The sequence below is a fragment of the Malaclemys terrapin genome, chromosome 1 (assembly GCF_027887155.1).
Source record: "Malaclemys terrapin pileata isolate rMalTer1 chromosome 1, rMalTer1.hap1, whole genome shotgun sequence".
Lineage (NCBI taxonomy): Eukaryota > Metazoa > Chordata > Testudines > Emydidae > Malaclemys > Malaclemys terrapin.
Genome location: NC_071505.1, coordinates 270,332,115 through 270,344,907, shown reverse-complemented (window position 1 = coordinate 270,344,907; position 12,793 = coordinate 270,332,115).

The window sequence follows — 12,793 nt, the reverse complement described above, 5'->3', positions numbered from 1 at the left end:
CCATGCTGAAAGTGGGAACAGAGCCTAACAGCCTTGCCAAACATGGGCACGGTTCTACCCACACATGATGGAGGTGGAGAGCAGGTCCTAAAGAAGGATGGGATGGAGCCGAGGGGGGAGGAATCTGCTTGAGCAGTGCTGGGAATGGCAGGGAGGGGTGCAGAGAAGAACCAGTAATTGTGAGAGCAGTGGGGAGCCAAACTGGACCTAGATGTCAGACCCAGTTCTGGGGGTAGCTGGACACAAGAGGTGCCATTGCTGATGATAATGGCGTGGTGCAGATTTTGGAAAAGATGTTGCAAAGCTGAACAGGACATGGAGAAAAGTGCTGACACTGGAAAAGGAAATCAGGATTTCCAGGTGATGGACTGTACTATGAGCAGGGGGGGAAGCCAGGTTCTAGGCAGTTCTGCCAATGGATACTAGGAGGAGAGAAGGAACATGCAGTTGAGAGGACAGTGGGAACCAGCATTCAAATATGCCACAGTTAGGATCAAAGTGGAAGCCAGTGGAAGAGAGAGGGTAGCCAGGAACTGGACTCAGCTGGAGTTACTAGAGATCCAAAAGCCAAGCCCCCTTGCCACTTAGATACTGAGCCCTGTGGGGCCTGGCCTGTGTTTTCATACATGTATGGACAGTCTCTATGGGTGCTGGCGGAATACAACTAATTAAACAAGAAGTAGGGAGGGCCTGCCTCATCTCTCCAATCTTTGGGTATCAACCTGGGGAAAGTGATTGTGTTGTACTCTCTGGCCAGAGCCTCAGCTGGTGTAAATTAACGTTGCTCGGTTTAGCATCTGGTTCAATATTCTCACAGTCCTGAATTCTACACTCATCCACAATGCTGATATAGATTTGATTGTCTTATGGCATCCCAAGCACCTCAATGGGGAGAGAATGCTTTATAGAAGTGTCACTACACTTAGCACTACAATTAGTGGACTGAAAACTATATTAATAACAATGTGTTTATAAGTGATATTTAATTTCCATAGTAATTGTAATTTGTATTTCATTGGACATAGACAGTAGTTTGCTACTTACTTTTATTAAAAATAGCTATTGTAGGCTGGATTACTAGCAAATGTATAATAAAAAATGGTTTCAATTCAAATGTCTCTTTTCATCCTCTCAATACAATATTTAAACTCAATTATTATGCCCCACTCTGCACCGGGTACACTACCCACCCACCAAATGGTCTATCCCCTCTCTGCTCTGGGCATACTATCTACCACCAAATAGTCTGTCGCCTCTGCTCCCTGCACTTTCTGCACTAACCCAAATGGTCTGTGCCCCCTTAGTTACTTTTACAGTATCTGTTCGCTTGCACATCCTGAGCTCCCAGGGTTGCCAGCTATTGCAATTTTATTATGAGTCTCATGACATCTGGTATTGTTTTAAAAGCCTTTCCTTCTGGAGTCATGTGGTCACATGAGAATCTCAGCTCTTGTTTTTGTTTTTGTTTTTAAATATAAAGTTGTAGCTTTCCTGACTATGAAGAAACATAAGAGAACACAAATCTTGAAGCCTGAAAAGCCAGAAGGCAAATAAAAGGAACTCCAAATTTATTATTTTATAAAATCTTGTGATTCTTAAGCCAATCTAGTGATTTTGGGGAGCCTGACTCATGAATTTTGCATTTGTGGGGTTGACACTACTGGCCATCTGTTTCATGCATATAAGCTACTCCTCATATTTCCTTTCCCTTTCCTTCCATGCATAACCCCCTCCCCCAATCAGTGTGTGTAACACATTCTCCTTGTGCCTGATATACACAGGATGTGAGTCCGTTCCAGGCCTTAGTGACAGAACCTGGCTCTTTAGCTCTAGCTGTAAAGAATCATTCTTCTATCTCTGGAGGTCCACAGTTAAATTTTTGGTGTCTGCCAAAATGGTGGTCATCTTTTATACACATTGTTATCTTCCTTCAGTCCCATTATCGCATACCCTTGTGCCCCGTCCCAGTCGCTTGCCCAGTATTGCCAACCCCAAGATCCTTTGGTACATGTTATGGGGCAAATCCTTCCTGGACTGGCAAGGTGGGGGAACAGGAACCTGGGCCTATGTATCTTCTGCTCTAAGAACCCATGCAATCTGGGCACTTTCTATGGTTCAAATCTACAGATCAAGTAGTGGGGTACCTTTTGCTGCTGCTTTGAAAAGAAGCATCATGCATCCCCAGTTAGAGCCTGGTTGCTGATCGCAGCTGGACACGCACGTTTGCAGACTATGCTTTCTTTTGGTTGTGCTGCACAGGCCTTTGTTACTCTGCTGAGGTGACATCCTGTCCTGCTGCTTCCAAAGGGGAAAAGAGATTCTTTAAATTCACTTCCCCAGTAGGAGCTCGAGTCCAAAATAAGCTTCAGTACAAAAGGTGCCTAAGGGTGCAAAGAGCATGATTCTCTTGGAATTTTTTAACATAGAATTTCTTCCCTTTGTATGGCTGGATGACAGTTGATCAGAAATTTTTGATGAAAAACAAAGTTTTGTTGAAAATGTTCATGATTTTCTACAACTCGCCTATTTTCCAATCTCCTCTAGCCGGGAACTCCATGTTATTTAATCAGACATTTTGTATTTATTAAATTGAGTGTCTGAGTAAAAAAAATGAATGCAGTGAAATTCCTAAATACAAACTCAAGATGAGCTCATTTAATTCCATTTGGTTTTACATTTCTTCTCCTCAGTAGATTGTGCTATACAAAAAATGTTAAACTGTGTTTTGTGTTTTTTTTTTAAGTAAATCTTAGTAAATCTGCTCCCAAGAAAGTCTAAGTAGTTTACTTTGGAAGACATCCTTTGGGCAGAATCAAGAGACCATGACGAGTTTGAAGCCCACAGGTGAATGCAAGTATTTGAAAGATAGACTGACTTTTGGCAATAATCAATACTTTTTTTTTATAGTCAGCACTGAGAAGTCAAAGTCTTCACTAGTTTTACTGTTCTGTGCATTTGAATGGTATCAGCCAGCATTGGGCTTATTTATGTAGCACTGTCCGTTCAGTCTCTTATGACAAGCTGTGGTAAATCTGAAGTCGGGGGGTTGGGATACCAGCCAGTGTAACCTATGTGATTACATACAATACAAGCAATTTATACTAACACACAGCTCCTCCAACAAAAACATAAATTCCCCTTCTCCCCATGCTAACAGTCTGTGTTAGAGCAGCAGGGTTTTTTCCCCCTCCCTTTCATCCCACACCCCAAAGGTAAAATATTTTAAAGATAAAATAGTAAGTACTACATTTGTCAGAAATGTACTTACACAAGCATTTTTGTTTCTCCATGCAGCTGGTTGCTTGTGATGTTTGTACAGCATTCCCTCACTAAAGACACTAGTAATATACTGATGTCTAGGTACATGTGGGGGAGTCTCAGGGCAGCTTACATTTATGTATAGCTTTCATACAGTGGCTTTGAGAAATATTGCTCTGTTACATTTCACTGTGCCCAATCATCAGGGGATCAAGATGTCAAATATACATTTGTCTATAATGGGCTCTTCTCTATATCTTGGGCAAATTGTTAGTACTTGGATTTTTTTTCTTCCTCTTCTTTCAGTCATGATCTGATGAAAAGAAATAATCCTGAGTTGTTCATGAGCTCCAATTGAGCAAAGGTTTGTGCAAAAGGGTTTTGTGTGTGTGTGTGTGTGTGTGTGTGTGTGTGTGTGTGTGTGTGTGTATAACGTGCCGAAACAATCAGGCTTGTGCTGGTTCTGATCTCAGTTGAGAGTTCTTCATGGAGACTAATATGACTTAGGGTCAGGCATTTCGTCCTGGGTTCTGCCTAGGGTGAGCAGAAAATGGGGTTTCTGTCCTGTGAGAATTTTTCAAGATTTCAGACAAATTTCCCATCCGGACAAAAAGTCAAAAATTTCAACCATTTTCACAAACCAGAAAACTGAAGAATGTTTTGGTGTGAGTCAGTTGAAACATTTTGTTTTTAGGCTATATTTACTAAAATTTTGAAAGAAAAGTTGTTTTGACTTGAAAAACCAGAATTATTCATTTAAAAAAATGTTCACATGGGATGTTGTCCTGAGGTCTGGTCTAATTCCCAGCCTGTAACCAGTCTCCTGGCAGTGACCCCTTTAGTGTGCTGGGCCCTAAAGACCCACATGGTTCCACAGGGGCAAGTCCGTGGCCTCCATGACTCCAAGACTGTCCCAGTGATCCCTGTCTCTCTCTCTGGCTCCCTGTGGCATATTAGCCAGGTTGGAGTCGAAGGAAGGCTCGTACTGTGCCCAATGCTCTCAGTGAGTATTTGCAATGAGACAGGCAGCCTTTCCAAAAACAAGGTAACCATTTCTTAGTCACCTGGCACACAGGTTAGCACAGGGAAATGAAGGTTAAAGCATAGTCCATTCTGGTTAGCCCAGAGCCACTCCTTTTCAATTATCCACAGGCCACACACACGCACGCGCCCCCCACCCCCGCTCCGCCCCCCCCAATGTCTCTTAGCAATCTGCCATACGTGTTGACTTTCCTATGGCTGGACTGGAGCTGTGCCTGCTGTGCTCCCCATAGGCCTAGGAGCTCCAATATCTCCCGTCTACTCCAGGCAGGTGTTCATCTGGTACATGAAGCCAGCATGGTCAGCTTGGCAGTTGCACTCAACAATGGAGAGCTGTTTGGTGTGCTCATCAAGCTGGGCAATTTCAAAAATTCATGGAGCTTTCGAGGGGAGGGGGGACTTCCAGTCCCTGTGACCCCTGGACAGTGGAGTTCACAATGGTGACCAGAGCAATCAGTGTGAGGTACTGTGGGACTGCTGCTGGAGGACAGTTAGGGTTGACCTAACTAATGCAGTGTCTACACTTGAGCTGTGTTGACCTAAGTACATCTACCGTGGATCTACACTGTTTGGGGAGGTGCTGTTACTATGTCGGCATAACTGGGTGCTTACAGTGGTGGGAGACCAGTTTGAATGTAGACACATGTACAACTAGGTCAACATAAGCTGCCTTGCATTGACCTAATCATGTAGTGTAGACCACGCCTTAAGCCTTGTTCCTCCACTGGATAACCATGCACATACAGGGGAAACTGAGGCACACATAGACATCATAAAAATACTACAGAAAATTCCCACTTCGTCACAGATGTTTCAACAGTTTTGAAACTCTTTCTTCCCCCAATAATTTTTTGAGGCAGGAGAGTTGTCAGAAGCGACCCCATTTTGCAAAATGTCAGTTTTGATTAATCAGCATTTTTCAGCTAAAAATATGTTTACAGTAGAACCTCAGAGTTACTAACATCTCAGGAATGCAGGGTCTTCATAATTCTGAAATGTTTGTAACTCTGAACAAAACCTTATGGTTATTCTTTCAAAAGTTTACAACTGAACATTGACTTAATACAGCTTTGAAACTTTACTATGCTGAGAAAAAATTCTGCTTTTAACCATCTTAATTTAAATGAAACAATCACAGAAATAGTTTCATTATCTTGTTAAATCTTTATTTTTTTAAACTTTCCTTTTATTGTTTTAGTACTCTACATTTAACACTGTACTGTATTTGCTTTTAATTTTTTTTGTCTCTGATGCTGCCTGATTGCGTACTTCTGGTTCCAAATGAGGTGTGTAGTTGACTGGTCAGTTCATAATTCTGAAGTTCTACTGTAGTTGAAAAATTCCTGTCCAGGTCTAGTTCTGGCCACTAATACAAAACTCACTTGCTGAAGATATCCAGGTGACTATGATCCTGAGAGCAAATGGCACGTCTTAAATGTAGCCTTCCCAAAGTAGCACCATGCACAAATAAATAAACAAATTTCAGAGCCAGCTAACTAGACAGGGGAGATATAAATATCTTTATGTCTTATCATTTTGAGGGGAATCAGATACCATGGCCATGCAGACCTTGTAAGAAATTAGGCTGATAGAACTGCAGTGACGCCGTTGTGCACAACTGTCAGAGTACATCATGGATGGTCTCTTAAATAGCCAAGCCCAGACCCAAGGAATGCTTTAAGATTGGGACTAGGAATTTGAACTGAATCTGGAAATGATTGGGAAGCCAGTGGAACATGCAGAGCACTAGTGTGGTGTGCTTTTGGTGTTCTTCCTTGATCAGAGGATGGGTTGCTGTGTATTAGACAAGTTAGAATTTGCACATGGCCTTCACAGTCAGTCCTGGGTAGAGTAAGTTGCCAGACACAAATACCGTATGCTAAATACAGAGGGGAAATTTCATGTGACCTTATTGAGCAGTACAAAACGTACATATTCTGGCCCTCAGGTATGTCTATGCAACGGTGTGGAATTCAGTGGGGTTGCATCAGAGTAACCGATGGATGGAGGAGTGCAAATAAGGGCAGAAATTGACCCTTAGAGTATATCTTGGCTCTCTTGCTGCACCACGGTTGAGTGCTTTCCCTACAATATGTTGTCGGGGAGCAACGTGGAAGATTTGGCTTAACACTTATATAAGCAGGACCCCATGTGTGGCGATGATCATCAACAAGACAGGAAGAGACAACAGCAGCAACTAGCCTAGCAGCATCCCTTACAGAATGATCCAGAGGTACATCATTCCTTCTCAGGGCATGGTTGGTATTCCTGGGCTGTGTCTGAAGTCTAGAAATGTTATTTGAAATAGAGGGTGGAATTCTTTGCTGATGTAAATTGACTAAGGATGTCAGTGGAGCGGCACCAATTTACCCCACCAGGGAATTTGGTCCATGATTACTAGCCAAGTGAGAGCTATAAATTAGATAGTAATTAAACTATTTAAAAATATGGCAGTGTTAAGCCTTTTAGCAATGTTATTTATGCACAAATCCTTTTCAGCTACTAATTATTTTATTTGAAGATTAACAAAATTGTTGACTGTACCAGTTACATTTCCTGCATAACCAGTAAAAGAGAGGGTCAGATATGCAAGAGAAAAGAATGCCGCAGAGCTAGGAACATAGGAATTATCAGACTGGATCAGACCCAAGGTCCATCGAGTCCAGTATTCAATCTCTGCAAGTGGTGAGTACCAGATGCCTCAGAGAAAGATACAAGAACCCCACAGTTGGCCGATGTGGGGTAAACACTAGGTCTCATCCTGATCTAGAATAATTAGAGATTGGCTTAAGCCTTGAAGCATGAGTTTCAATATCCCTTCCACCATTTTTGTTATCATTAATTATAACTCTGAATATTCTTGACCTCTGTTTAAATGCTCCATCCCTCTTGCATCTTGCTAAGTTCTTGGCCTCAGTGACTGTGGTACTGAGTTCCACAGTCTAATTACACACTGTGTGAGAAAGCATTTCCTTTTCTCAGTTTTGAACTTCACACCTTTTAATTTCCTTATCCTTGTGTTATAATACAGGAAGAACAGATGCTCTCAAACTAGCTTCTCTAGACCATTCCTTATTTTGTATACTTTTATCATATTCTTTCTCATTCATCTCCTTTTTCAGGCAGACAATACCAATATTTTTAATCTTTGTGGATATAAGAGATGTTCCATGTTCCTAATCATTTTTGTCACCTTTCTCTGAACCCCCCCTCTCATTCTACAATAGCCTTTTTGAGATGGGGTGACCAATAATGTACTCAGTCTTCCATATATAACTGCATCCACTATTTATAAAAAGGGCATTATAGTATTTTACATATTATTCTCCATCCCTTTCCTTATGCATCCTGTTAGTTTTTTTAACCACAGCTGCACATGGAGCAGAGATATTCATCAAGCTATCTGCAGTGACACCCAAGTCCCTTTCCTAAGTTTATAGAGTTAATTTAGAACCCTGTAAGTTTAAAAGTTTCCCCCTAGTGTATATTACTTTACATTTATCAACAATAAGCTTCATTTGCCAACATATTGCCCACTCACCTTACTTAGTTAGGTCTCTCTGAAGTTCTTCCCACTCATCTCAGGTCATGACTAATCTAAATAACTTTGTGTCATCTGCAAATTTTGCTATTTCACTACTCAGCCCCCTTTTCCTATCATTAATAAATATACTAAACAATACTGGACCTAATAAGGAATGATTGAGACAGTTAGGTGATGGGTTACAGTAAGTATACATCCTGTTATAAAAATTATTAGTTATGTATAAACAAGTTCACCCACGTTGATTCATCTTTCCTCCCACAGCTCAGCTGTTAAATTAATACAGGTAGTAGGTGTTTCCATTTATCTTAATTCTTTGATTCTTGACAATCCATTTCTATATTTGTTATTTCTGTCTGCAGGCATAGAATCTGATCCTCTGAGGTGCTGAAAACTGTGGGATGTGCTAAGCACCTTTAACTCCCATTGTCATCAATAGGAATATAAAGTGCTTAGCACCTCTGTCCAGAGAGAGGCATTATATTTTATTGGCTGCAGTCACAAGGATTCACAACAGGTTTCTAACTTTGTTTCTTTTCAGTGAACTCAGGACATTTCCCTTACAACATACAAATAGGCCATGCATCCCTGAAATACTCCTGCATCACTTTCCTAATATTATACCAATTTGGGGCATAAAAATCCTTTTCCAAAGGAGCCATTCATCCATTTTCTTCCCCTCTGCTCAGGTAAATCATCCATGCTCAGAAGAACCTCTGCGTTTTTCACCTTTTCTGATTCTGCCCTCAGGTTGACCATCGTGTTGGGAAGATATGGACATGGTTCCCTTCAGAGTCCATCAGCACAGCTCCTCCAGCAGCAGTGAGCATACCTTCATGGGACCAAGGAACCAAGAGTGAGCCTCAAGAGGGTATTTGTCACCAGGACAACAAGCCCCATTTTAACTCAAGGCAGAGCCTCATAATTTGGCCACCAGAAAGAAAGGAAATATTAGGCATTGACTGTCATTTAAAGCACCTGGCATGTGTAATGGCAAGGCTGAGGTGCTGATTTCATGACAGCCAGAGTAGAAAAGGTATATTCAAGATGTGTAAATAAGTCCCCAGTACCTTGTAGCTATAGTAATGTATGGATCAGTTTCATTGATTTTATGGATGTAGCTATCTACTGTAATTCATGAACACATACCCTGAGTGAGCTAATATGATTGGAAGCACCCTTTAGCACCAAGGGTGAAATTGTGGCCCCATTAAAGTCAATGGCAAAACTCCCGTTGATTTCACTGGGGCCAGGATTTCACCCCAGTGTGAAAAATGTACATCCTTAATGTAAAAAATACCTGGTTGTGAGTCACCAGTTTCTGCTTCAAATGGGAAACTGAACTGTAAGGCACCGCTTGACCAAAGGGGGAGCACGGGGCAGCCATCTGAAAGCCAGTCGCAATTCACACTGGCTTTCAACAAACTCTAGTGGTTGTTTTCAAGGGTTAGGAATGCTGGATAAGACAGCAGATCTAGGGTCAAATCCATCCCTAGTGTAAGAGGCACAATTTCATTTGACTTCAATGAGAGTGCTCTACCTGCCTACGTCAAAACTGCATTTGTTCCTTGGAAGTGAAGAGCGCATACTTTACAGTGCTGAGAAACACACAGCTGGCAGCTGAGAAGCAATATTGATGCACTCAGTCCTTGTCTCTCAATGTGACTATTATAATACAGAGTTTTGATGGCAGAAAGGGAGTAAAATTGGGGGAATCTTGGGGTTTCAAGATGGCTTCAAGGTCCCTTGCTTATTTTTAAAAAAATCTTGAGTTTGCCTATTGTAGCAAGTAGACACAATTGCTCACTGGAAGTGATAACAATATATTAAGAAAACTTGAATCCATTTGTTATCTTTTATACTTTGTTTCCTGTCTCTTAGCCAATTTCCACAGGAAGAGCTCACAGGGATTGTTCACTGCAGCTACAGCCTACAGGAGGCCTAAAAGGAGCATTAGAAAAATATATTAGAAAGGGATCATGTTGCAGGGAGCTGTGGCAACCAATGATGAGATCTTCAGTTTCATAGTCATTTTAGGTCAGGAACCAGGTGCTGCATTGTTGATTTCACTGCTGCTTGCCATCCCCTGCCTTCTCCTTTAATGTATAGATCTGAGCTGTACTGTTTTCACAGCCCCAGATGTTTAAAAATACACGTTTAAAATACTTGACCAATAAAGAGCTCTTTTTAAAATACAGCTTTTAATGCTCCATGGTTGTCCCATGATGGTTCCAATATGAATATGCTGCTTTTTAGATGATATTTTAAGAGCTTCAGCAAGTTTAGTCCCATATATTCTTTGTTTATAAAGCTGTTTAACCCCTTTACCACAATGATCCCAAATCTCCTGAGGTTCATCCCGCTCTGAATGGGTAAAAAAAAAAAAGCACAGTCCCTGGGAAGGAAGGAACTTTTCTTTTTTTCAGCAAGAGGAAAGGCATGCAATTCCACCGATGAAGGCAGACATGACGGTATCTTAACATCTTAACCTCCAGTTTCACCCATGCATTTTCTACCAGCGAGAACTGGTTTGTCTGGTTTATCATACATAATGAACTGTCTGGCAATTGTGACAGTTTTGAAATGTACAATAGATGAAGGAAGTACCCTCCCATTGCAGTATTTCAGGGGATTTGTGGCTGTTTAAAAATAATCTGGAATTTTTCAAAATGAGAGACATCTACATGTAATTGGAACATGTGCTCAAGTTACTATCTGAACAATGCCAAAAAAGAGAGTACGGGGAGCTGGGAAAGTGTTGTTCTAAGGGCTTATCAGGAAAAAAAAGAAAGTGTATTGGAAGCAAAAAGAAAATCAGACCTGTAAAGGAACATAAGTGAAACTCCAAAGAGCATCTAGATACTACACAGGAAGTGGTGCTGGTGATTCAGTATGTGACACTCTTTGCTCTGATTTAGCACTGAACCAGCTCACCTACTAGTAAGTCTGGTGCTGCTAGAGAAGAAAATCAATGGTAGTTTGGCACCTCAGTACCTTTGAGGATCTGGGCCTTAGGTGCCACTAACTATGTATAAGGGTAGCAGGATCAGTCCCCAAATGATTAGATGATTTTTGTAGTTTGGTGGGGAATTCAATGGAGCTATCCAGACCCAAATAACATACATAATGCCCTTCCCGGAAACCACCAGAGAGGCTGAGTAGCAGTACTTCAGTCCTGAAATATATGGCCAAATTTTTCCAATGTGGATTCCTAAAGTTAGGCCCATAGTTCCTATTTAGACACCTAAATAAAAGCAGTCTGATTTTCAGACATGCTGATTCAATTGACTTCAGTGAGAGCTGTGGGTTCTTGGCACCTCTGAAATTCAGGCTATTTTTATTAAGATGCCTAAGTAGAGACACAGGGGCCTTATTTCAGCCCCCCACATTTGACAAGTATATAATTAGCCTGCTTAAATTATACCTTGTGCAGTTGCCCAGTTTTTACATGCAAATGGGTGACCATCAAAAAGCTGTATTCCCAAGTTAAAGGCCAAAGTGAAAATTTGACCCTTACTATCTTCAGCCAGTTTTTGGTCCATTAATTTCTTATCTTGGACATGTCTAGACACCCCTCTCTTCAATCAAATTTGTATACTTCTCTGCTTCCTAATTCAAGCTGACATTTTTTATCATCTTTCAGTATTTCTTATTCAAATAATCCTATGGAATGAAAAGTACTGTCCCCTGTGTCTTTCTTGTAATTCTCACGGATGTTAGTTGCTTGGGTGTTCCATACAGCTTCTAATGCCCCTGCTATGCTATTGAAGAGAAAAGTCCCCAAACAGCTCTGATTTTTCAGTTTTAGAATGAATTCTATGAGATTAGGACAGTTTTCCTTCACTCCTCCATTAGTGGAGATGACAATTTTCACTTGTATAATGCAATGTCAGCCATTTTCCCAGACAAGGACATGGCCAACCCATCAGATTCTTGACAAATGATTGATTTAACCTACACATGTCTGTGTACAAGCTAATGCAAAAAATTTAAGGACAAGTAAACTAATTAACATGCAGCATATTTTCCAAGGCAACAAGAACAAAAGCACCACAAGGTCAACACTGTATTCATCATTGCCCCATGCACTTGTCTGAGGGAGCCTCGTGTATTGGAGGTGGCCTGGGGTCATGCTGCCCTTTTATTCCTATGTAGTTTATTAAGAGAAATAGTATCCTCCAGAACTGCCTGTGCCAACCCCCTCCTGCTCCTGCACACTGCTGTGGAGAGGGACATACACTCCCATCCCGTTCCTCTCATGTCCACCATCCCCACTTTTACTGCACAACTGCACCAGGAGGAGCAGGAGGAGGAGCTTCCTGGCTGTGGAAGTGAGGCTAGATTTTCCCCTTAGACACAGCCACTAACTGAAACATATAAACACATGCAAGTGGAAGAGAAGAAAGAGAGGATGTGTGTCTTTAATTGCTCTTGATTCACATGGGGCTTGTCTTCACTACCCGCCTGGATCGGCGGGTAGAAATCGATCTCTCAGGGATCGAATTATCGTGTCTCATCAGGACATGACAATCGATCCCCGAATCAATGCACGTACTCCACCAGCACAGGTAGGAGTAAGTGCTGTCGACGGGGGAGCTGCGGCGGTCGATTTGCCACTGTCCGCACAGCGGGGTAACTCAGCTTGGATACGTCGAATTCAGCTACACTATTCACGTAGCTGAATTTGCGTAACTTAAATCGATCCCCCCCTCCAGTGTAGACCTAGCCTAAGGTTTGCATCAAAGCTCAGCCCAGGGCAGGGGAAGACCGTCCTAGGCAACTATCCAACTGATCTAGGGTTTCTGTATTTCTGTAAAGGTCGGGAGGCTGCAGCTGGTTCTTTTCTCCAGATGCAGGTCTGGTTACAGATCCTAACTGACAGTGGAACCCTCAAGACCAAGCAAAGCAGCAAAGATCTGAGGTGGCTGAGTCTAAAAACAGATGCCTTTA